General features: G+C 40.7%; 1 protein-coding gene across 1 annotated transcript in view; it reads right to left on the bottom strand.

Moving 5' to 3' along the window:
- The window catches only part of il11ra (interleukin 11 receptor subunit alpha), a 41890-nt gene extending 19526 nt beyond the window's left edge, over positions 1-22364 (bottom strand). Inside the window, exon 1 of the mRNA XM_062412621.1 lies at positions 22263-22364. The gene's annotated coding sequence lies outside the window, so the exon portion shown is untranslated. The remainder of the gene's footprint in view (positions 1-22262) is intronic.
- Between the last annotated feature and the right edge of the window lie 2193 nt (positions 22365-24557).

The following is a 24557-nucleotide window of genomic DNA, read 5'->3' as shown; positions in this document are numbered from 1 at the left end:
ACTCACACTCCGGCATGCCACTGCACATTTAGTCAGCTTTACGAGAGGAAAGGCAAGACGGTGAAAGGAGGAGGAAGACAGAGGGGAAGACAAGAGGCGGGGGGGGGGGGGGTGTCAGGGGTTTAAGCAGAAGATAAGGCGCTTACAAACCAAGTAAAACAAATACAGGAGCAGATATGTGGATATGAGGGGTTAAAAATGTACAAGAGCAAGCTAATATAAAAACACAAAAACATATTTGTTGTCATATTAACGTCTACTCTGTCAGATTAGTCTGATAAACAACAGGGATCGTACACACACACACTGTGCAGTGACAAAGCAAATTATTACAGGATGTCCTGCTCATGAAGTCAGGTCATTACAGCTTATGTCACTAATTAAAGATTAACAAAGACTGATGTTTAATTTACCGGATGGTGTACCCACACACATCCTTGTGTAGACACGCCAGCGGGTTGTGTCTGTCTGCACTCAAGACTATAAGGAAACAATGACAACTTATACAACGTCTCTCTGGGTGTGTGGGTGTAAGTGTGTGTGTGTGTGTGTGTGTGTGTGTGTGTGTGTCTGCCTACACATTTACTAAACCCACCAACCAGAGGAGGTCAAGCCAAGACGGCGGAGGTGAACTACAATGGCTCTCGTGTTTACTCAGGTCACTGTGGCAACCACCACACACCCATCAGACCTTTCCAGGCGATAACAACACTGCTGACTGACATGTGTGCGTGTGTGTTTGTGTTGTGTCTCCATAGGTGAAGCTCCCTCAGTGTAAGTGTGTTTACATACGTGTCTTTCTCCACATGTATGTGTAACTACATCTCAGCGTTATATAGACACATAAGCAGTGTTGAAATGTTTACAATATCATTTGTCTTCTTTGTGTGCTAGTGTGTGTGCGTGTGTGGGGGGGGGGGCAGTGGAACAAGTGAGGACAGAAGATAAAGCGTATCCCTTTTTTGACTTCCTGTGCTGTGAAGATACTGTAGTGTAGAGTATACACAGACGGGGGCTGCTTGTTTTTTTAAACATATTTTTGTGCAGAGTATGGAATTTAAAATAACCCAAATAACTTTGTCACAAACCCCTTTGATCTAAGTCATAACCTGCTGAAAGGCAAATCTTTGGAGATTTGGTTCAGAGGCACAAACATTGTAAAACCTTTTTGTCTCATCAGTTTAATAGATTTTTTTCAGATTTTCCTGTTCTCTTTTATTTATGCATGACCATTAGCTGTGTTATCACAGAATCTAAAAATGGATTTCACAGATTGAAGAGCAGAGATCTGTGCTCTGTTTGGGTTGCGCTGAGCCAGCTTCAACCCCCCTAATATAAAAAATAATTTGATGTCGAAAGTGGAGTGAAAATTTGGAAAATACAACCTGGTATAAACTTAAGACAACTTTTAAAATGCCTGTCGTTTATTTTTAAGCTTAATTTGTCTCTGAAAATCTGTAAAAAGCCAAGAAAGCTCTAATTATACACCCTGGATGGTGTGGATGAAAATACTGGTTCTTTCCCCCCTGTGATACTGAACCACAGGGTTTGCCAGAATACAGCCATCAAGCTTTTTCAGCTGCTATTTTTATTCCGCAGGCTCTTTGTTTCTTTGCCTCTTTCTGTCTCGTCGAAATATTTAACGTTGCACAATCAAAGCCCCAACACCTGCTTGTGACTACAGGCTTATCAACTCATCAGAGGGATATTAGCAAAGGCGAGACAGGAGATCACAGAGCATCTGATTTTATCCAAACACTAATGTTCAATTTGTCGCTTATTTCCAGGAGAATTTGGTGTCAAATGAGGTCAAATTATTCTTTAAAGATTTATGCTATCAAATATTTATGAATGTCAGGTAATTTCAGAGGTAAGAGTAGATGATCTTTCCTTCTTCTCGTTTCCTTCCCCCACTTAACGAAGCTCCCCTGGAAGAATTAAACAGGAGGTAAATCTTGTTAGGCTCCAGCGCTGTACCAGTTGTCAGGGAGGCCGACGTGTCCTGTGATGAACCTGTTCCACGCTGCAGGATAATCTGATCAGCTGTCGAGATGAGAGGAAACACTTTGGCCCAATGGTTTGCTCTGACTCCAGTGTGTGGCGCTCTGACGATCAATTAAAGCCTCATCAGATTTTAGTTTAGTTGGATTTGGGTGATCAAGGCTAGGTATGTGCATCGCAGGATCCTAGCAACAGCTACTGAAGCTTTAAATCAAAGACAGGAGAAAATGACAGAAGACAGACGACCGAGAAAAAACAGGGAAAGATAAATGCTATTAGTATCCAGTCATGTTGGGGAAAACAGAAGCAGACAAAGGTTTGGTGGAGCTTTGAAGTCAATATCATCTAATGTTGATGGGCCTCGAAGTGCACGCGAGATAAGGAAACAGATGAAGTTGAAAAATGAAGGGTTGTGATCCTGAGGGAGGATGAGAAAAGACGATAAGCGTGTGAAGGATATCTGTTACCGAGGACTGGAAACGTCTAGCATGTGAGAGAGGAGACCGGAAGGGAGACGTATAGAACATGTTACATCAGTGTGAAAACCTCAAACGACAGAAATCAAACCAAAAATGAATTAAACCAGTACTGCGAGCCACCAGGGGGCGAACAAGAGGAATTGGCTTCTCTTTTCTGGGGAGCTGTCATGTCATCTGTCTTTATATTTAGTCTATGGTTAACGATGAAGCCAGAGAAAGGGACCCTACAATAAAATAAACCCTGCCAATCCTATCTGTCCATCAAGCAGCCAGGCTTACTTCCAACCTATGCCCAAGCCTAAACACACACGGAGTAATGGCTGCCATGTGTGTACAGAGATACTGAGATAGCACCCAGCCAATCCGCAGACCAAGGCCTCAATGTGTGTGTGTCTGTGTGTGTGAGACTGAAAGAGAGTGTGAGAGTGTGGGAATATTAAAAAGTGATTATAGGTTAAGCAATGACAAAATGCAAAACAGCTTGTGGCTCATTAGTGAAGGTAGAATTTTCCATCGACTTGTTAGTCCTTTCAAGAGTAAAATATATTTCTTAGTGTGTCCGAGTTTGGCATCAGTATTATAAGCCTGTACTGTGTGTGTGCATGTGTGCGTGTGTGTGTGTGTGTGTGTGTCTGTGTGTGTGCAGTGGCAGCATCTTGGACTCAGCTCTACAACTTTGGAATTTCCTCCAGCTCTGCCGCCAGCTCAAGATGGCTACCATATGCCAGCTATGCACACATGCAAACACACACACACACGCACACATGCACACAGCGAGCATACAAGTCTGTAATACTGAAGCAAACCTCATATATAAACAAACGCAAACAGAAATGCATAATGGGGTAAAGGCCGAACTGAAAAACACACTCACACACACCCCTTGGGCTGTAAGTTATATCCACACGGATGTGTACGACTGCATTTCTGTCAGTGATTATACTCGTGTGTGTTTGACAAGTTAAAGAGAAGAGACAATTCAGAGACACTACACAGACCTACACACACAAAAACAAGAGTTAAGTCTTTAAAAAACTAATATAATCACATTGAATACATGCTTTTTTCATTTTTTTATGATTTTCCAGGTCATCCTTTGCTTCACCACTTATTCTCGATGGAACTGGGTCAATAATGAGTTGTGTATGATTCACCGCCACATAAATGGCTTCCCTAACTTTTCAGCTACCGCCCACAAATAGTGGAAAAAGTCTCCTATGTGTCATGGTATAGGCTGTGGTGTCGTAAATTGACCTCATCGTCTATGAGGGCATGTGGGGGAAAAGAAAATCAGACGGCTGATTAACCACTGTAACAAATACACATTATAAATGCTTTTAATTGTTTTTCATTTATATTTGGGAGAGCGTGGCCTAGGGGATAGAACGGGTGCTCTGTAACAAGAAGGTTGCCGGTTCGAATCCCACTCTATCCCATCTGCATGCCTATGTGTCCTTGGCAAGCTACTGAACCCCTAAATAGCCCCTCATGAATGTTGAGTGTACTAATTGTAAGTCGCTTTGGACAAAAGCGTCAGCTAAGTGACATGTAATGTAATATATTTGAATACAGGGGGTCACTGCCCCTAGTTTGGGAAGCACTGCTGTAAGAATAGTAAGGGGAATGAGAATTTCATAAACTAGACATTTTCAGCCTTAAGAAAAATACTTCACTCTGCCGCTATCATCATTAAAAGAGGACCCAACTACCGCAGCTGCCTGAAATAACAGCCGAAGACAAATAACTTGGAAAGAAACAGCAAAGTATTGAAATCTGAGTTGCCAAACACCAACTTGAATTTAGCAGATGTCGAATGCGGTAGTTCCTCTGTATGAAAATCTGTAAACAAATCTGGTGACCTATTCAATTCTGCAGAGTTAAGATCTTTGCCAGATATGTTATGATGGAGGAGGACAAGGTGCGAGCAATACTAGATGATAACTGCATATACTGGCTCAGGATAGACAACCTTTCTATGTATTTATATTACACTGCTAGGAAAGGATGGTTGAAGTAAAAAAAACATTATACTGGAAATCTGTGCCACAGTAAACACCACAATGTTCTGAAGCAAACCACCGGCGGGATTTGAATCCTCTGTGTCTTGTGTACAGAGCCATAGTGGGGCTGAGAGAGGAAGATCTGGTACTGGCAAAACCCCATTACAAACCACAAAGGGTCTGTAGCTAAATCTCCTGAGTAAATAGTAAACTGTTTGCTGGCACTAGAAGCACGCTGTAAAATAATCCACCGTTGTTTTGGCCGTCCCTGTGCCATTGCGACTAGGAAAATGCCCCAAGTATAACCACCTCACACACATTTGACTATGTATTCAAATGTGCTCGAGCTGCATCATAGTCCATAATGCGTCCATGTAGTTCTCAGCATCTGCAATAGAGGTTTGGCTCTACCTCTGAGTAAATATGCAAAGTAGTGAATGGATAGGCAAATCAAGTGACAAACCAGATTTGTGAATCTTTAGGTCTTTAATACAAAGGAGCAGAGATCATAATTGTGTTTTACAGATTAGAGAATAAGTCTTGATCTCCAGGACTGATGTCATTTCTGTGACCTAAAGAGAAGCTACTTATTTTTTCCAGTGAAATAGCCAACTTCTCTTTGCTTGGTAACCAGCTTCATAAACTCTGCATTTAAAACCACTTATATAAGCCACATTTTGTTCCAGCTCACTGGCTCTCACTCCGGCAGGAGAGCCAAAGGGCCGTGAATGAATTGGCCGAGCAGATGTTGTCCAGTGAAACCTCCTCGGTTACCAACATGAGCCATGGCAAAGCGTCTTTAGAGGGCGTTTAACAGTATGCACAATTCATGGTTCAAAAGCTCGTTAAGAGAGTTTTAGAGTCAGGCTTTGGAGCGAGGGACTGATTGAGCACTCCTCCTATTGACTTGCACCTTAACCTCGGAGCACACAAAGGCAACATTGTGTAGCACCAGGCTATTGTTCTAAGCTCTTGTGGTTATGTGAGGTAGAAAAAAATCATGTCGGGTTACAAAATCATGATTGTTTTTATGTTCCAATGAATGCATTATGTTTTAAATCTTAGGACTGTGTACATTAGCCGTGTATCCATTTCAGCAAACCTTCAGTTTGGCAGGAGATGGTGCTGTTACAGTAATAGTGTGTAGCTATTCCCATAGACTCAGCACACCAGCCAACAAGCTAACCTTCATACACATAAGTAATATCATGACCGGCCAACTTCTTACAACTTTATTTCGTGGCACCATTATCTCCAAATCTTAAAGGATACATATTATGCGGTTATTTAAATTCAAAATGTAGAAATCTAAGTTATTACTACAGAAAGGTTTACATGCTCTAATGTTCAGAAAACATATCTGTCCTCATACCGTCCATTGCTGCAACTCCCCTTTTAATCCTCTGTCAGAAACACTTGGTTTTAGCTTCTGTCTCTTCAAGGCTGCCCCACCCACACACTGGTCCACTCTGTTGTGATTGGTCAACCTCTTTCCACACATGTGGGAAATATCAGCCTCCGCTCTCCCTTCACCTAGCTCTGTCAGGGGGCGTGCCAGACTGGCTGCTAGACGTGCATTATGCAAGTGTTTTGTGATGTTACAAGACAACAGTGATGTTAAAGTATCAGCAGGACTTCTGACGAAGAGTTACACAAGTTCAGAAGTTTCAGGTGCAGTGTTTTCGGTGAAGGAGAGGGGCTCCCTCTTCACTCTGCAGACCTGAAACCACTACTCCTCCGAAAGACACGATGTAATGATACGTGAGGCTCCGGTTTCTCTCCGACTACAGAGGACTCTTGCCTTAGTAGTGGGGCTAATTGCACAACCATAGTCTGGTTGACAGTAAACAACAGCAACTCACACTACTTGAAAAAATGAACTCGAAATAAGCAGCTTAACCGACTCAGCTGCAGGAAAAGCTCCTGGGACATTTGTTTAGTAGCTCTGGTTTTCTAGATTCAAACTTAATGAACAAAGTACAAATAGGTGAAATAGGAACCTTTTCCCCAAATAACATCATCTGTAGTTGTGATCTCACCTCGCAACATGTTTAACTATGCTTAAATTTCTGGGCTGCGTTCAAGTGGAGTCAGCTGGCAGTGCCAGAATATTACCGTAAACCACAGCACTTTATAACTACCATCTGGAAAATTCCATAGCGATAGTGTCCTGGTTAAGACTCCCAGTCATCTGCACACTGACCTAAGCATAAGTCAGTGAAAGTACCATTGTGCTGACGGATCCTAAAAGAGTGTGATTGCTTTAACGTGCTCTTGTACGTTGTGCAGGTCAAAATTGATGCTGTTTGGTTGTGTATCTGATGTGTAGCAGAACCATCTTGAGTCAGCAGTGCTAGTAACCAGAGGAAGACGATGGCCGGACAAACATCTGCTCTGTGTGAGCCAATGACAAGCTCTTTAAACATACACCACCTACCCTCCCACATCTGCTCCCTGTTATCCAACAAGGCCATACACATAGACAGACAAAGCCACAGGCACTTACAGATACACACACAAATCTTTGCTGTGTGATCAATTACCAACCTTGCGCTGCCAACCTATCACCAGACGCAGAGAGACAAAAGAAATAAACACTGACACAGCCGGACTCCAAACAATGGAGAGAAAAATATGTTTTTTATGATTTAAAATTAAAGATTAATGACGTTTTGGGGCTAATAATGTGGAACCGTGATTATATTATCCTGTAACAACTGCATTTACTTTCAGTGCTAACCAAATAAATAATTGTATTCTAACCACAGTGGATAGCTCATGTGGTGGCGTACTGTCAAAACGTAAGTAGAAATATGAATCTAATACATGCAAACACACACACTGCTGATGATAGTGAATAAGCAAGCAGGTTGGCTAACTCGCAGTCCCTGGCCTGTTATGCTTTGCCACACTCCACTAGGCATCTGCTGCATGTAGCCTTAAGTTTGTGTGTTTCTTCGTGTGTGTGTGTGTGTGTGTGTGTGTGTGTGTGTGTGTGTGTGTGTGTGTGTGTGTGTGTGCAAATGCGAGTCCACATTTGACTGGCGCCACGCTGCTGCTGGGAGCAATTATAAAGACATGAAGCAGATAGTTGAAGATTGCTGTTTTATGCAACACTGAGAAACACACATGCGCATGAATATACAAAAAAGTGATGACAAACTGGACTGTTTGTGCTTTAAGGAGAACTGTCACTTGTCCTCATTGACACCAAGTACAAAGCAGACTTGAGGCTCAGCAGCTACAATGATCAACAATCCAGTGAAGGAAGAAATAATCAAAAACATACAATTTTTGCCCTTAAGACTTATTACTCTCTCTCAGTGACATGATAGAATATCATAGAAAATAAGGATTTACTTTAAACGACTAAAAGAACTCATAACTCAATATATGGCCTCATAATCACCATAATAAGTATCACTCTTAAACTCCCTTTTTTACTGGCACCCAAGAATGACGCCAATGAATCAATGAAATGTAAACATTGCGGAAAAAACCAACTGACTAACAAAGCAATTTTCACGTTTTTCAAAACAAAATGTCAACATCAAAACTGTCCTTGAGCATGTGCAGTGTCATAAAAGCAAGTGATAAGTTCAAAGAGATAAATGAGTAACTGATATGTGAAGTAATATGTTTAAAAGATGTTTTTTCCCCAAGACACCATATTGGATGTGAGTGTGTTAGTGTGAGTTCACGTGTGTGTTTGACTTTCACCGACTGATGACCCAGCTGGCAAAGAGCTTTTGCCACCATGTGTTCAGCAGGAAGAAACATGGGAAACATATACACCCAAACTACACAAACATGCTAGAAAGGACATACACACACACACACACAAACACACACACACACACACACACACATAAACACAACATAGAGAACCCACCCCCTACCGCCAACGCACACACCAACCCACGCACATGCACACACATGTGCACGCACGCACACACACACGACCCTGTTTGGTAGAACGATGAGTCACTCTGCTGGGAACTCCATGCTTTCCCCATTACACTACTACAGACAGGCTGACTGTCCTGACACGCTGAGAAAGAGTAGGTAACAAGTTTAGTAGGTAACAGGGATAGGAGAAACAGGTAAAAGAAAAGAAGTAATAGACACAATAAAGGAGTGAGAGAAGGTCGAGGGTTTGGATCTGTGAGAAGAAGAGAGAACTGACAAAGTGGGTTGGCGTTAGCTGTGTTTAATGAACTAGTCGTTCGGCTACACACAAGGGCAAAGTAAAACCCTTAGTTTAACTTCCAGTCACAGCGCACTCCAAACTTGGGGGGTGGTGGGGGAACTATGAGAGCAGAAAAATGAGAAAGCCATACTTTCTTGATTACTAGTGTCTGACTGTCTGCTAAGAAATGTAGCTGGAAACGAGACAAAGCAGAAAAGAAAGAAGGACACAGGCTGAGATATAGAATAACCCAATGTATTTTTGGTATAAGTAAATGCCTGTGCTGTTAGTCACGAACGTATCCAAACCCAGCTTGAGGATATATACAAATCAGAAGAAGGATTTACAGCATGTTTGGACTTTCACAGAGAATATTTAATGGCAAACAGGTGGTCGTACGTTTTACATGTTCTGAGAGACCGTTCTCTAAAGGAAAGTTTCAAAAATTACAATTTAAAAGAAGAAACCACATGATCACGAGATGAGTTCAAAACAATTTAAATCTGACCAATACTTTGCAGTGTTCTGTACCCAAAGCTATAAGCATGTTTTGTTGAAAAAAAAGATATTGAGGTTTTGCAAAGTAACCCAATACCCACAACAGATTCATAAAGAAAAACACCACCATCACTTACTGGCACATACTCTGCCAGAAAACACCACAACACGGAGCTTTCACACCAATAATCAGGACTAAAGATAAACACAAAAACAAACCAAACTAAATGAGCACATTGTATCAGAGGAAGCTAAATCAAAACCAAATGGCAAAAATGGAAACAAAGAAAGAGAAATCAGATAAAACGTTCACCCCCTTTGGCACGTCCCAAGTCTTTATGTTTAAAGTTGCAAAAATTAGTTTTAAACATTCAACTTGCATCATTTGACCACAGGGAGTAGTCATATCCAAGTGTTCTGCTTTTTCTAAATACAATTCATTGTGTTTAATTTATGAAATTGATTGCAGATTTAACAATGGAGTGAAATTGAGAGAGAGAGAGAGAGAGAGAGAGGAATGAAGGAGGGAACGAGGAAAGCGGCAGTAAAGAAGGAGTTGTACAATAAATATATAAACAGAGCAATAAAGAGGAGGTTAAAAAAATCTTACCATTCTTTACAGAACAGACCAAAAAACCTTTGGAACAGTATTTGGAAACCTGCACACATAATTTAATATGAAGAGAAAAATGGAGAAAACTGTTGAAAGGGTGTCTGATTTCTTGTAAATTGGCTGAAACATAAAAAGACAGACCAAGGACAAACAAACACTGTTTTCTTTTAATTGTGTCACAGTCCAGTTTACCCCTACTGCTTTCCACATTTTGTGGCACAAACTCACCAAGCAACACAGATGTTTCCCTAGAAAAAATTACATAGAAGGCAGCACAGATGGGTTACCACACATCATTCTGAACATCCACCATAAACCATGGAAAAACACAAAATAAAAGCAAAAGGCAAAAATACCTCAGGCGGCATAGTTTTCCTGCCAAGCGGAGGCAAAATCTCAGAGACGGGATCAGGCAAGAAGATCACACAGTAAAGCAAAAAGCCCCCATATACTGTATACTGGGCAAACACACACACACATACACACAAACACACACACACACACACACACATACACACACACACACACACACACACACAAACACTGGAGCTGCAGTGTAGACGGAAGGATCTACAGTAGGACTATTCAGCCAAGGCAGACAGAGGGGCAAACAGATCTTATACATGGCAGGCTAAAGCCAATACTCATAAAGCTCATCTGCACTGTTCACCTGAGATTCTAGAGACTATTCAAACAGAACCAGACCACAGCGCAAACACACTCTATGTGAACTAAAGCAGCACGGTGAGTGGGTTAAAGTTTGATCCATGAAAAGGCGGAAAAAAAATCAACAACAACCTCATTATTGTAAATTATTTGCTGGAACTAGAACCAAACTTCATTCTGGATAAATCCGTTAGAATTAAAGAGAAGTGTTTGCTTCCTGGCTCACAAACAACTGGCCAACCAGTTTGCTTGAGATTTAAGAGCAGATACGGTGTTCCGCCATGACTTGGTTTCAAAGTTTGTTGATTTTGAGTCACTGTGTGTGTTTGTGCGTCTCTGGAGTGATCCAGGACATAGATTCAAGCGCCTGCGTAAGATCAAAAGCAGCGCTAGGAGGGAGGAACCTTTTCAGATTTAAAATCTGTCAAACCAGAATAATATCTCCATGATCTCACTAGTTTATGGCATCTGACGAACAACCTGAACCAAATTTACTGTTAATAATGTAACAAGTTTAGTGACTTGATAAGAATATTTGAATCTTTTGACAATTAATCAATAACTGTATTGGTCCCCAGTGGGCTAAATAGCTATTTATCAGCTGGATGGACACAAAAACACTGAAAATAAACACAATAAAAAAATATATAACAAAATGAATGAATACACATTAGACTAGTTAAAATTAAAAATGTGTCATCCTTTGGTAGGTTATTTACATTTCTCTACACAGCACGGATGCAGGAAGCAAATTAGAATAAAGGCAACAAAAACAAATAGAGATGAGTGTATTTCCGACTCAGACAAGCCAAGACAAACAGAGGAGCTTTTATCCAAAAGAGAGGAAACTTCTGTCACATGTGAGTGGTTTGGGTAGAAACAGTCTGATATGAAAACCAAAACCAGAAAACTGAAAACTTAAGCACCACCAACCGAACAGGGCGGAGAGAGTCGTCAGATGAGTAAGTTGAGATCTCTAAACAAACTCCAAACTTGGACTTCTGCCCGGCCCGCTGCACATTTGTCATAAAGATGTGTGTTAGGGATAATGGCTCTTGTCTCAATTTACATCTGCAGACACATGGACCAAATATATCCATTCGAGAGGTTGGAGTGTGAATCAATATCAGGTTTATGAATTAGTCTCTATCAAGATATACGCATTTGGTCGTATTCCACAGCCCCAAATAACCCTTTTAAAGGTATCACCCAATGGTTTGTTATTGAGGCATCTCAACTATCTTTCTTAGAATAGCAATGTCTTCATGATATCCAGAAACTGTCCACGTCCATTTGTTCAGTATCACTCGAGAATTTTGTGTACTCCTCCCAGGCAGGCCATGCTCTGCAGACCGCCTTCCAGAGTCAATGCTGCTTCCTCTGTCCACATTTAAACGTTTTCTGTGGTCACTCTCCCTATCTAGAGGCACGTACTGTATGATGGAACCGAGTAAACACCACTGTCGAGACCAGCAAGAGGGTGGAATCGATTCATAGGCGTTTCAAGTATCTAACAAAAAATAGTGATATAAGCTCTATTAGGAGCATCCGGCGACATGTGGATCTTAAGTACACAACTGCACTTCAGATCCAAGTGTGACAATGCATCAACAAGGAAAGACATGGTGTCTGCTGTGCTGCTGCAGCCGCCGACTGTATTGTTTCCTAACACAATGTTGACTCAGGGAAAACCCTCCTTCTCAACATCATTTCACTAAACGGAGTCTTCTTGGTCATCAAATATGCTTATCTAAGGTTACAGAAGCCATGGTTCTCCTCACCACTGTTTTGTAATGTGTCATCCGATCCAACATTTTATCTCATGCACAGTATTTTCATCATTTAGCAGCTGGACCCAGGTCAGCGCATGAATAGTGCATTGACCGAAAGCTGCAGTTTGTTTCCAACCGCAAAAGGATTGGTTCTTCAAACCTCGAGAAGATTCCAGGCCGTCAGTTAACTATTAGAGAGCTGGTTGCTTCTCCTACTCTGCCTCGACAAAAAAAGCGCAAGAACAGTTCTAGTGGCTGCACATCTTCATGCATCCATTTCTCTTGACTCTCAAATATAAACAACCTGTTCAACACCATGCAATTGGCAAAATAAACCGACGGCTAAGGACCATTTCTCGTATCAATGTGTTCAAGATTGAAACAGCAGATCTTCTTGCCAAACATTTTTTTCTAGCACTGGGTGAGCAGTGTTCTTGTAATGCACTGATGTCAACACTGCCTGCTTGACTCATTGCAACTAACCCTAAACCCAGGCCATAAAACTGTCTTCAAAAGAATATTGGGTTTGGAACAAGAATTTCCACACAGTTGGTAGATGATGCCATATTCAGCCAACTCCCATCAACTGTGTTGGCACAATGTGATCTATTGAGCATGTGTGCACAGACATGATTCAGATCAATCGTAATCAGCCTTCTTGTTCATAATGATGACAATTTACTTTATGTATTTGCTCAAAGACAGATAGTTCTTATTCGACCTTATATGCATTGATTGAAATTCCAACGCCCAAGAACATTGGAAGAAGTTTTTGAAATGTAGACACATTTTAGGGGGATCTATCAGCAGACATGGAATATATAATTCATAATGATGTTTTAATTTGTGTAACACCACCTGAAACTACAAGGATGATTCATTTTTCATAACCCTAGAATGAGCCCTTTTATTTCTACATCCACGGAGTCCAACATTTTGCACCACCAGGTTTCTAAAGGGCAGCACAGGTTCTATAATTGAATCTATGCATCTATACTACATGGACTGACAGATTAAACTGCACAAAGAAAAGGTATAGTTCCACTCCTCCAGAACTGTATATCCACAATTGAAGCATTATGACATACGATTGTCTTGACGCTAACCAACTAACAATACTTTATGAGAAATAAACAAAATCTTGTCCAAAACGTCCATTTGGAGACTTCACCTGCATTATGAAGGGTCCGTACTCTAAGAGACATTGCTTGAGTAATCTTGGCTTCATTCTCATTTGTTTCTGCCACCTGGCTGCCAGATCAGATAGGATTACTATGCTCGATAACACACATTTGGATTCCTTTTAAGGCTGCTAACGCTCCATGAAGACAACAAACACAGCAGAAGCGGGGGTGAAAGGCAGTCAGGGGGGTAAGATTGACAAAGAGCCAGTAAAACAATAAAGAGGGAGCAGCGAGGAGAAAGAGGATGGGTTAGGAGTGAGCGAGGGAGAAACAAAACTGAAAGGAGAGAGAAGAAAGGAGGCAATGTGTGGTAGAAGTTGGAGCAGGTTCATACTTATTCTATGTTGACATTCCAACATTGTTATGTCATCACACACAGACACACACACACACATTGACACACACACACAGCTACCCCGAGAACATTTTTGCTCCATCTTTACTGACTCTCACATAATTCAAACAGACAAGTGTATCAATTATGGATCAGTCCACGAAAAAATAGTCGCCGGGTTGCAACGGAAACACTTGGACACAACATGGTCCAGTGAAACGCTCAGAACTTCTTCACATACTTCTCTTACACTCACAGGCACTAAAATGATGCTTCTACCCAAAGTGGTGAGTCGTCACATTTTCAAAACAAAGGGTGGCCTCTAAATCTTTAGGACCACCCAACATTGCATTTCAGCCCTTTTTTCTGCAACTCTTGTCTTGAGCTACATAAAAGAGTTAATAGGAGGAGTGTCAACCATCCAAATTCTTCTCCTTCTGGATTCTTACTCTAAGGGTCTGCACTCTATCAACACAATTGGATGCATTAGGGTTGAAAAGAAGAACAAGATGAAAAACAAGCTTCATTGTATAGAAACTTACCCAAAGTGTAAAACTGTCAAGAGGAAGGAGGAAGATTTATTTTGACAATATGTAAAACAAATGATCAACACTACGTTAAAGACAAAAATTGTGAATTTAATAAACCTGTTTATAAAACTCAAAGGAACATTATGTATGAATACACAAATAAGTACTAATTAATTGGATTCAAGCGAGTCATTTTCCACTGCATCGTTTGTTCTCAGTGTATAAATACTCCAAGTTTCAAGTTTCCATATCCCCAGCACTGTGGACCGTGATTGGCCTCCAGAGTGTGATGGAGCATGTTTACTCCTGATGGAAGATTCATTAGATGCCAGATGTCTTACACAGAAATACTTATTGAAGTTCTAGTCATCAAGCGGGAAAGAGATGAGCAATACACTGTGTAATGCCATTCAATTCTTAAGTATTTAAACCCATACAGAATGTACTACAGTTCCAAATAGGGGTGTTCTTCATGGGACTTCTGGATATACCCATACATGTGTTAGGATTCCACTAGGTAACAATAAATCATGCACCTAAATCATGCTGTGTAATTCATGCAATACTTTCCCGATGGAAATCCCAGAGTGGAAGGGCCCCCGTGTTATGATTGTTCAGAGCCGTGATCCGGAGGCTCGGCATACCATATCTTTATAACCCCGGCTGCTATGGAAACTGTTATTGGGAGCCGGGCCTGACTGACTCTATCAGTGTCTTCACAGCTATTCCTCAAGCACACAACAAACAACTGCTGTGGAAACATTGACTAATACAACCTGATGACCTAAAGAAGGAAACATTCCTTCACACAAAATAGTTGTGATGTCATAAAATCCCGTTGTTACGTCCAGATGTTAAACTTGGAATTAGGAGAGAATACCTTTCCTTTCCTGTTCCTAATCAACCGATTCAGCTCAGTTCTATTCTAAAGAAAATATTTTCTTCACAACAGATACACGCATGCAAATCAAGCAAATTTGCAAAGGTCGACCACATTCAAAACGGACTCTTCGCCTTTAACATTCATTCAATTGTGCTAAACAAAACAACATACACACACAACTTGGATGTGAAGTGTGTTATTCAGGGTACAACCAAGTACAAAAATATATATATTCATGTCAAATATTAACTCTACACGGAATCAGAACCTCCAACATTATAGGGCCAATAAGTCCATTCAATAAAATCAGAGTAGCTCGTTAAGAACCCACAATTGACTGATCTACAGTTCCAAAGGTATAACCATGCTGTAACCTCTTTGGCTGACTGCCAGCTCTGCAGGAGTCAAAAGCTAGAAAAAGCTGCCTACAAGCCACACTTAAGGGAATACAGATTGATGTCTTTTGCACTGTAGAATACTTATTTTGGCACTAAAGTCCATATACACCCAAAAGAAATCCACTACAGGCTTTTTTTGTAATGGAGACAAACATAAATCCACTGCAAGTCCAAAAAATAAGTGTCTCTTCTTTACCTTTACTCTTGGATCTCATCGCTGCCTCGGAAAATAAAACCCTACTGAGATTTCACAGTGAGTCTGCATTAATGAACCTCTTCAAATAACAAGATGGTGGATCAATGTGCTTAGCTGACGAAAATAAACAATTTAATTTCACTTCAGGCATCGGGTTCACAACGCGAACATTCTGGGGGATGGCAGTGACAGTAAATATGAACACCTGCAGGGAGGGAGTCAACATAGAGCAGCCAAATGGCTCATGCATTTTTTTTTTTGCTACAGCAGCTTGTAAATCAATCCTCAGTATTCTTCACCCTGGTTTGGCACCACCTGTGATTTAGAGGCAGAGTTTTATATAAAAGCAGAGTTTAATCCAGTTAGCTGTATATCCACAGTCAACACTACAGTGAACAGGGAGGTACAGTCGCTAGAAACCAGCAACGTCTGCACATTTGTTATGAAAATTGTCATTTCTGAAATAATATTAAGTTACGTTGGTCACAGTCAAACATGACACTCAAAATGAAAACAAATTCTAACTGTGTCTGTTGCCAGTTGATAAAAATGCAGTTGATTCCTGCAGTGGAGTTCAGTGAGAGGGCCAGAGAATCATAAAGCACATTTACATGGGAAGGAAGTACAGTCTTTAACATTTTTCTTTCCTGGAACTTTTGGAGAGTGCATGTGGTTATTCACAAGTCCACAGTTACTCATCCCGATAAGTGATAAGGAAAGAGATGAGCTGTCAACATCTGCCAGTCCTATACTGCTGTCAACTAGGAGCACGTAAACCAGCCTTCATCACCACTGACAACTACTAACCCTCCTTTATACTGTATGTAAAGTTTTCCATCTAGTAAACTGATACCGAACCTTACAGGGTTGTAATAAAAGACCAACTTCTATAAATCTATGGACACAATGGACAACAATGAGTTCAGAAACTGATCCCCCCCCATTTGGTGTAGGTTGAAACTTGGTACTCTCCTTCTTCTCTCACAGCCGCGAAGATGACACGTCAAGTTAGATACACAGGCGTGAAAGAAGATGACAGAAAATACGCCATTACCCCAAATACTGCCGTCTCCGCCTCGGAACTCCAGCACAAAATATGCCTTTGTTTGGCCATGAAATGCAACGCAAGAGAAAATGTTTAATATAATTTATGTTGCCAGTGAGTTGAAAAAACGCTGTTGAGAGAGTGATAATTATATAGGAGGACTACTGTGAATATAAATCATGCATCCACATAGTTTGTTTCAATGTTAGTTTCATATAACATAACTTCATTCTTAAACTGAATTTATCTGGAGTCTTTAAATTATGGTGACCTTCCTTGATATGGCTTGCTCTTTAGTGCTCTTATATAGCCATACATTATACTCCTACATATGCTAACAGATGAAATGCAGATGATCTCAGATAATTTTGACATATTTCCATCGTAACAATTGGAGTCCGCTGGCAGAAATCAGTTTTTCTATCAGAAACACATGCAGCAAACTTCAGATGTTTGGCATCGTGCACCGTATATCAAAGAGCGTGGAGGCTTTCTTTCCAGCACTGCCATATCCAGCCATGATTCACCATGGATCATACAGGGAGACGTTTATTGTGGAACGGGCAGAGTTAACAGTGACAGTGGCTTTAGCTGCTCGAGGAGCACACCACAAATTTTCTTCCATGGAAAAAAACCCATATTGGCCAACAAATATCACACTTTCACTATCGCCACACTATCTCCCAACTGGTCAGCAGCCCTCAGAAGGAGCGACAGCTCCGAACCACAGGGTCAAGCCAAACTTGAGCAGCTTGACCTTGTGGCTTGGAGCTGTGGCTGGGAAATATAGCAAAAATTGGACAATCGTGGCAGAGGTAGAAATTAAATTGAAGCCAGGTTGGACTCAAATAACTTGCAACTCAGCAACTAGTCGCAAAATAACTCCTCGAAGCGCAGGGAACAGTTAAACACACGGGGACAAAGTGCATGAACAGCAGCACAGAGGAGGAGAAAAACCCCAATCTGGGCCCCTCAAAGTTGGTTTAATATCAAGAGCTGGCTCCTTCTGTCTCTCTCTCCCTCTCACACACTCCCCCCCCACACACCAGGAACAGTTATGGCCTCAGACCTGGCAGGCACCACTCCAGTTCTTGGAGCAGCGTTCTCTCTAATTTAAAGTTGATTGCCGTGGGCCTTGTGTGTGTGACTAGTGAAATATGAGTGTGTGGAGAAGAGACTATGGCGGCTTGGATTGGGTTTAGCTCTGTGTGCATGCATTTGGGATCGTCTGGGTTTGCGCCCGAGCATGTGTATGTGCACGCACGAGTCTGTGTCAAGGTCTAAGTGGAGACGCTGCATACTTTGTGTGGATGTGTGTGCGCTTGTGGTTGTTGGCCCGAGCGAGTGCAGAGATCGGACTGCCAGTGGGAGCTGTCTGCAGGGAATCAGCTGAATAACAGCACCTCTATCGGGGTAGATTGAGGTGTTTGGAGGTGACTTGAGCTTAACTGAGCTGCACTACAGAAAGTGGACAAAAGACAGTAAGTCAGACGATGCAGCAGAATTCTACGCCTCAGTTCATTCAGTTGCTTAAAAAGACATTAGGCGTTTTATGAAACAAAGGGGCCAGTGTAGTTTTAATTCCTGTCTCTGATTAATAAGTATTCCTCTACGCATTCATGTGATTAATCATTTGATCAACTAAAAGTTGCTACCGACTACTTTCTCTTAATAAATGTGTGGGAAGAACTTTTTAGGAGATAGCTCCCCAGACTCTGCTTTAGTATATTTCTCAGAACCAATGTGAATCCTACACATTGTCAACACCGCAGTTGACATGAAGTACTATATATTAATATAGTATACTATTTAATTTTCCCTGAAGATTTCACGTTTGAAAACTTCTGAGAAAGAATAAAATAAAAAACACGTATCAGTTTTGCAGAAGCTATGAAACAAGGCATTTCTGAACACCTTGGAAATTACCTTTTCTTTTTTTGGATACGGATTTAACCTCACATTCCAAAGAGCACATTTGTTCTCTGTATGTTTTACAAATGTATATTTGTAAATAGTTTTTTTTACAAGCTTTTTGGTCAGAAAAATCATAAATACTCCCCAGTCGTCTATTTAAATGGAGCAAAAGAGACTTTAATCCATTGGTACGCTACCTCCCCAGCGGTAAACAGCAAAGTGTCTTAGGGTTGTCCTTCGCTGTGTACTTTTAGTTTCACTGTGGTAAAGTTGTAAACCAAGTAGAAAGAGCTGATAGTGCATGACTGTGACAGAGTAGAGCATAAAACTCTATCAGGCCACCCAGAGTCTGAAGTGAAATCCAGGAAAATCTCTTGTAATTGAAAAGAGATGAGGCAGAGAGAGGCCAGAGGTTTGTCTTCTCTCAACACAGAGTCTGCCATGTTTTAAGTACCTGGAACTTTTATTCCCAAGAACACTTATTAAAAGGAAATAAGGTTCGTGCAGACTGTTATTCACCTGGATTTCTCCTGACGCCTATAAACCATGAGAGATAAGTCAAATTTGCCTACTGACATATCAAACAACTGAGGCTCAAACAGTCCACAGTAATGCAGGAGACTATACAACAATTACGGAAAACAAATCAAGCAACACTACAGCAACATGGGTAAAGTTCCTGCTGTGGAAACACAGCTTCTAATGACTCTGGCTGGGACGGACGGAACAACAAAACGCCAACTCTCTGCACATACTCAATTGATGAGGTTAAATTAGCTAAATAGTGAGTAAAAGCAGGATCACTGGAAATCTGGGATATATAAACTCTGCAGAACTGGCTGAACAAACTGGTTGATGAGTGTGAGTACTTCTTTCTATTCAAAATAATTTAAAATGGTCACAACAGCCAACAACCAATCAACCCAATACTTGAACAGACAAACAACACTTCAATCAACTAAACACATCAGATTACAATCTGCCATGGAGTCAAATAGATAAATACCACAGATCCTTGAAAAATATGCTTTAACTATTTTAAGTACGATATGCTAGAAACAAAAAATAGGGGAAATGCTTTTATGTTTGTTGTTGATGTTTCAACATAAACGATTCCAGCTTGATACTTGAAAACACCCACAAACACAGTGCGATCCGGGGATCTCACTAACTCACTTTGGCTTTACCACAGACTCACACACAGCTCTGTAGTAATGAAGACAATCACATCCTCTCTGATCGCCGGCTCTGATTTATATCAGATTTGACATTTTCTGACCATTTGAAAAAATAAACAATTAAAAAGGAAAAGGAGGAGAACAAAACAAATTAAAATCGCTTTCAGTGACCTCAGTGCTCTGCCCAACATTACGTATCTCATCATTACATTATGTTTGTCATTGTTTAGACGAAATCCCCTTGTGTCTTCTTGACACAGGATTCTTGTGTGGGAGTACGTTCAGACCGTGACTCGAATTCCTCGTGTGCGTAAACATACTCAGCCAATAATGCTGATTTCGCCTTTCACTAGCTCATCTCTTGAAGGCATCACAGGGGTGGGCGTCGTGTTTGATAAACACAAGCGTACTTTGACATCAGGTTACCTAACGCTAACCCCTATTATGCAAGGTGCAACCTTATGATGGAAGTCCCCACCGTATAGTCATTCCTCTAAATGACCTCTTTGTCTTTCCTGATGGCTTTAAGCAGGAAATTAGTGCTGTTACAGCACAAGTATAACCAAAATTGTGGTTTTGATTGTACAGACATTCAAGAAGAAGCTAAAATCTGATGTTCCTTTGCACAACAGAGCTTTCTGCTTCGACTCTCTGCCTCCTTCCACCACCGGCCTCACCTCTCCTACCCCGTAGAGGCTTCATCTTTCTGCCTGGACTGTTTGCATTCCTGTTAAGCTCTATTTAAAGGCGCGATCGCTGCGCTGGCTGAAGGAATGCACATCTGTAGCGAGACCCCGTCCCACTGTCTCTGTCTGGGTATGTGTCAACTGTAGTTGTTTCTATTTGCAGCACGTTAGTCTTTACTGTTTCCTGAAATTGTGCACAATTATATACAATAGGAAAGAGCAGGATGAAGAGCAGTGTTGTTTATCACATCAACAAGTGATTATCATGATTCCAGTGATTCATTTATCTGCTGCAGTGTGGTTTTATGCTTCCAGAGAAGACACAGCACAACTAGAGGGAAAAACAAGCTTTCTACTATTATTTACTTTACTTCCTCATTATCCCCATGAAAGACAATATACACCAATATTGCAGAAGTTACATATTTTTGTGTTGTGGCTGATTGTTGTGAATTGTTTCATTCAGCTGAAAAAACAAGTATGCCACAAAAAAACATCAAATCACACACATTGATTGATTATAAGAATAAAAACAAACTGTTAATCATACCAAGTGTATTTGCTAAAAACAATATTTGATTGTTTGCATGTGTGCTGCTTCTATCTTCCAACAACCTTCAAAATAAAAGCTCAAACAGCTACAGCAACATGTAGCAACGATCAAATCATCTGATATTAAATATGCCGTGAAAAAAACATCAAATCACACATATTGATTGATGACAAGAATCATAACAAACTTTAAATCAAGCTAAATGTCTAAGGTAACAATAATATTTGAGTTTGCTCGTGTGCACCATCTGTTTTCACACAAATTTCAAAATAAAAGCTCTAAAATCCAAATTTGAGCTCAAAACACAGCTGCAAGCAACATGTGACACCAACAGTTTGTACTCTGTGTCAAACCAACAAATCACACATATTGGTTGATTAAAACTCTCATAACAAACTTTAAATCCAGCAAAATGCAGTTAGTGATAATGATATAGATTGTTTACAGCAAAAAACGTTGTTTCCAACAACTTCCAAAATAAAAGCTCTAAAATCTAATTTGAACAGCAACAATTTAAATCACAACAATTTTCAATGAAATGCCACAACAACACATCAATATAACAACATATTGATTGAATACAACTCTATTGATCAACTTTACATCAAGCCAAGTTTCTTAAGTCATAACAATTATATCTGAGCACCAACAATTTAACTAATTACACATTAAATGCCACAAAAACAAATATAATCACACAGATTGATTGAATAAAACTCAATTGACCAACTTTAAATCAAGCCAAGTTTCTTAAGTCATAATAATATTATAATTTTTTTGCTTGTTTGCAGCTTCTATCTTCCAAAAACTTCCAAAATAAAACCTCTCAAACAAAATTTGACCACCAACATGGTTGGCTTCTGTCTTTTACAACTTCCAGAACAAAAGCTCCAAAGTTAAATCCGAGCACCTCGCATGTGACCGATTAAACAACAGAGAACGACGTCACTCACACATGTGTGGAGGCTTCACTCACTAAACTGGGAGCAACACGTAAACTAACCCCGGAGTGAATCCCCCCCCACCACCACCTCTGCTCCCGCTTCTGACCGGGTGGACAAACTTTTTCTCCCCCCCCCCCACCAGGACAACTTCCTGTCCGCTAACGTGCCCTCTCTCCTCCCGGGGCTCGACGCCACTCACCTTGAAAAGCCTCCTCCGCCGAGTCAGACGGGCATTATTATGTTGTCGCCTTCCATGGCTGTTTCCCCGGAGAGACTGGAGACGGAGCAGCGGGACAGGAGAGGAGCAGAGTGGGAATGAGGAGGAGGAGGAGGAGGAGGAGGCCAGACGGGTCAGCCCACTGTCTGATTGGAGGAGCCGGCTGTCAGTCGTCAGGGGGGGCGGGTCGTGTGTGGAGGGATTATGGAGTCTGAGCTGTCAACACTGATCCAGGGTCAGAGGAATGTGACGTGAAACACAGGGATTATCATGCTGTTTATCTTCAAGCCTTTTATATAATGTTGTTTCATGTTATATTATTTACTAATTATTTATTATTTAAAGTCAATGTAGAAAATGACCAAACAGCACAGAAACGCCAGTGATCAACCTATTGCTTTTTTTAAACTTAATTTCATATTTAACATAGAACAAATGTTTAATTAAACATGAAAATTAATTTCTTACAAATTAAATTTGATTCAAGATGTCACGTGTTAATTGAAAGATCCACAGTCGCAGAGATTAAGTGGTAAAATCTGAATTAAAAGACTTAAACAAAAATACCTTTCCCTCGGCATTAATAAAGTTCCCATCCATCTATGTGAGGATAAGAGAAAGTGCCAACATAAAAAAAAACACAGCTTTTGTATTTAACGAATTCCATTTATTGTTCATAAGTAGTGTTGACTGACAAAAAACATTCACATCAGCCTCCATGGGAAGGAACAAGAAATGGCATTTGGGGAATTTTGCCACTAAGCGGCTGTCTTCCACTAATTGTTAACTTGTGTACAAAAGCACTGAATAAGCGGAATGCTTTTCCTCAACCAGCAAATCATAATCAATCTCATCACAAATAAACTTGTCAAAACCACGATAAACCACCATTCTAAACAGATCCTCCACATGGGGACAAGGGTGGGACTGAAATAATCTCCTCCAGATTTTGCTTCCACGAAACAGACCCCGTGATTTATCTGGTTATTATCTCACCTGTTGTGTTATGAGAACATATGCACATCAATCCCACTAATGGCTCCAGCGCTCCACATTAAGCAGACGATAAACCGGGGTGACAATAACATCTCATTATCGAAGGCAGTGACCTTTAATACCTTAGCCTGAACATTAATGGAGGCAGAGAAGCACATGTGCCACTGTGACACAGAACTATTTAACAATACAGCCACGGAATCACCGCAGGGTGGAATCAACACCTCTTTTATTCAGTTTCAACAGAAACTGGTGGAGGTTTTTATGGCAGACGTGTCATGTTGGATCAAATGCAGATATAGGATAATCCCGTGGCTCAATATTTGGTCTCATAATCCTGGAAAATACTCACCAACAGCAGTACATTCTTTTTTATTTAATGTTTCACCTGTATGGACTTGTAGGAGTATAATGTGATGGCCTTAATGCAAACACAAAACAAATTATTCAACTTTTATGACTCTAAAAATACTCATTAACCTTTAAGGAACAAGCCATGCGCTCTATTTCAGGATGTTTATTTGTGAAGTGACTTTGACCTTTGACCTAGATCTCCTCTCAAGCCCAAACAGCCAATCGTATCCCATCCTGCTGAGTTTCCAGGATGAACCGGCTCATAGAGGAAGACAATTTGTCAGGGAATGTGTTCCGTCCGCTCATCACGGAAGGGGATTTCCAATTTGAAGAGATCAGGCCTTCCTCTTTCTGACCCCTGACCCGTCAGCTGCAGCCTGGAGGAGCTACAGTACAACAGTCTCATTAGGAGCAGCGGAGCAGAGAATATCAACAACAATACAACAAGTTGAATAAAGCTCGGAGTGTTTATTTTTACTTTCGGCTGAGTCAGGGTGTTAATTCAGATCTGCCCCACTCGTCCATCTGCACAGTTCTTTTCTTTCAGTCTGTCGTCTCGTCCGTCCATCTGCTTCACTGAGGCATGAGCCAGTCGGCTCCCACCCCCCTGTCTTTTGTTATATCTATTTTTAATCCATCCTTTATTATATATTTATATATTATATAATGTTTGACAGCATTTCGTTTTTACTCTTTTTTCATCATAATTGTTCATGTTTGTCTCCTTGTATCTGTGCTTTGAAAGTTGCTTCATAAATCCAGTTTATTATCATAATCATGTATCTATGCGTTGCTATTATTTTGTATTCCTGCACCATTCATCTTTCACTCCTATCACTTCTAATTATTGATTTTAAGTCTCATATCGGCAATTATAGATTTGTTCAAATAATGTGCATTGTAACATTTTCAGCAGGAAGACAATCA

Source organism: Platichthys flesus, chromosome 19 (assembly GCF_949316205.1).
Source record: "Platichthys flesus chromosome 19, fPlaFle2.1, whole genome shotgun sequence".
In the NCBI taxonomy this organism is placed as follows: Eukaryota; Metazoa; Chordata; class Actinopteri; order Pleuronectiformes; family Pleuronectidae; genus Platichthys; species Platichthys flesus.
This window is presented reverse-complemented; position numbering and strand designations above follow the sequence as displayed.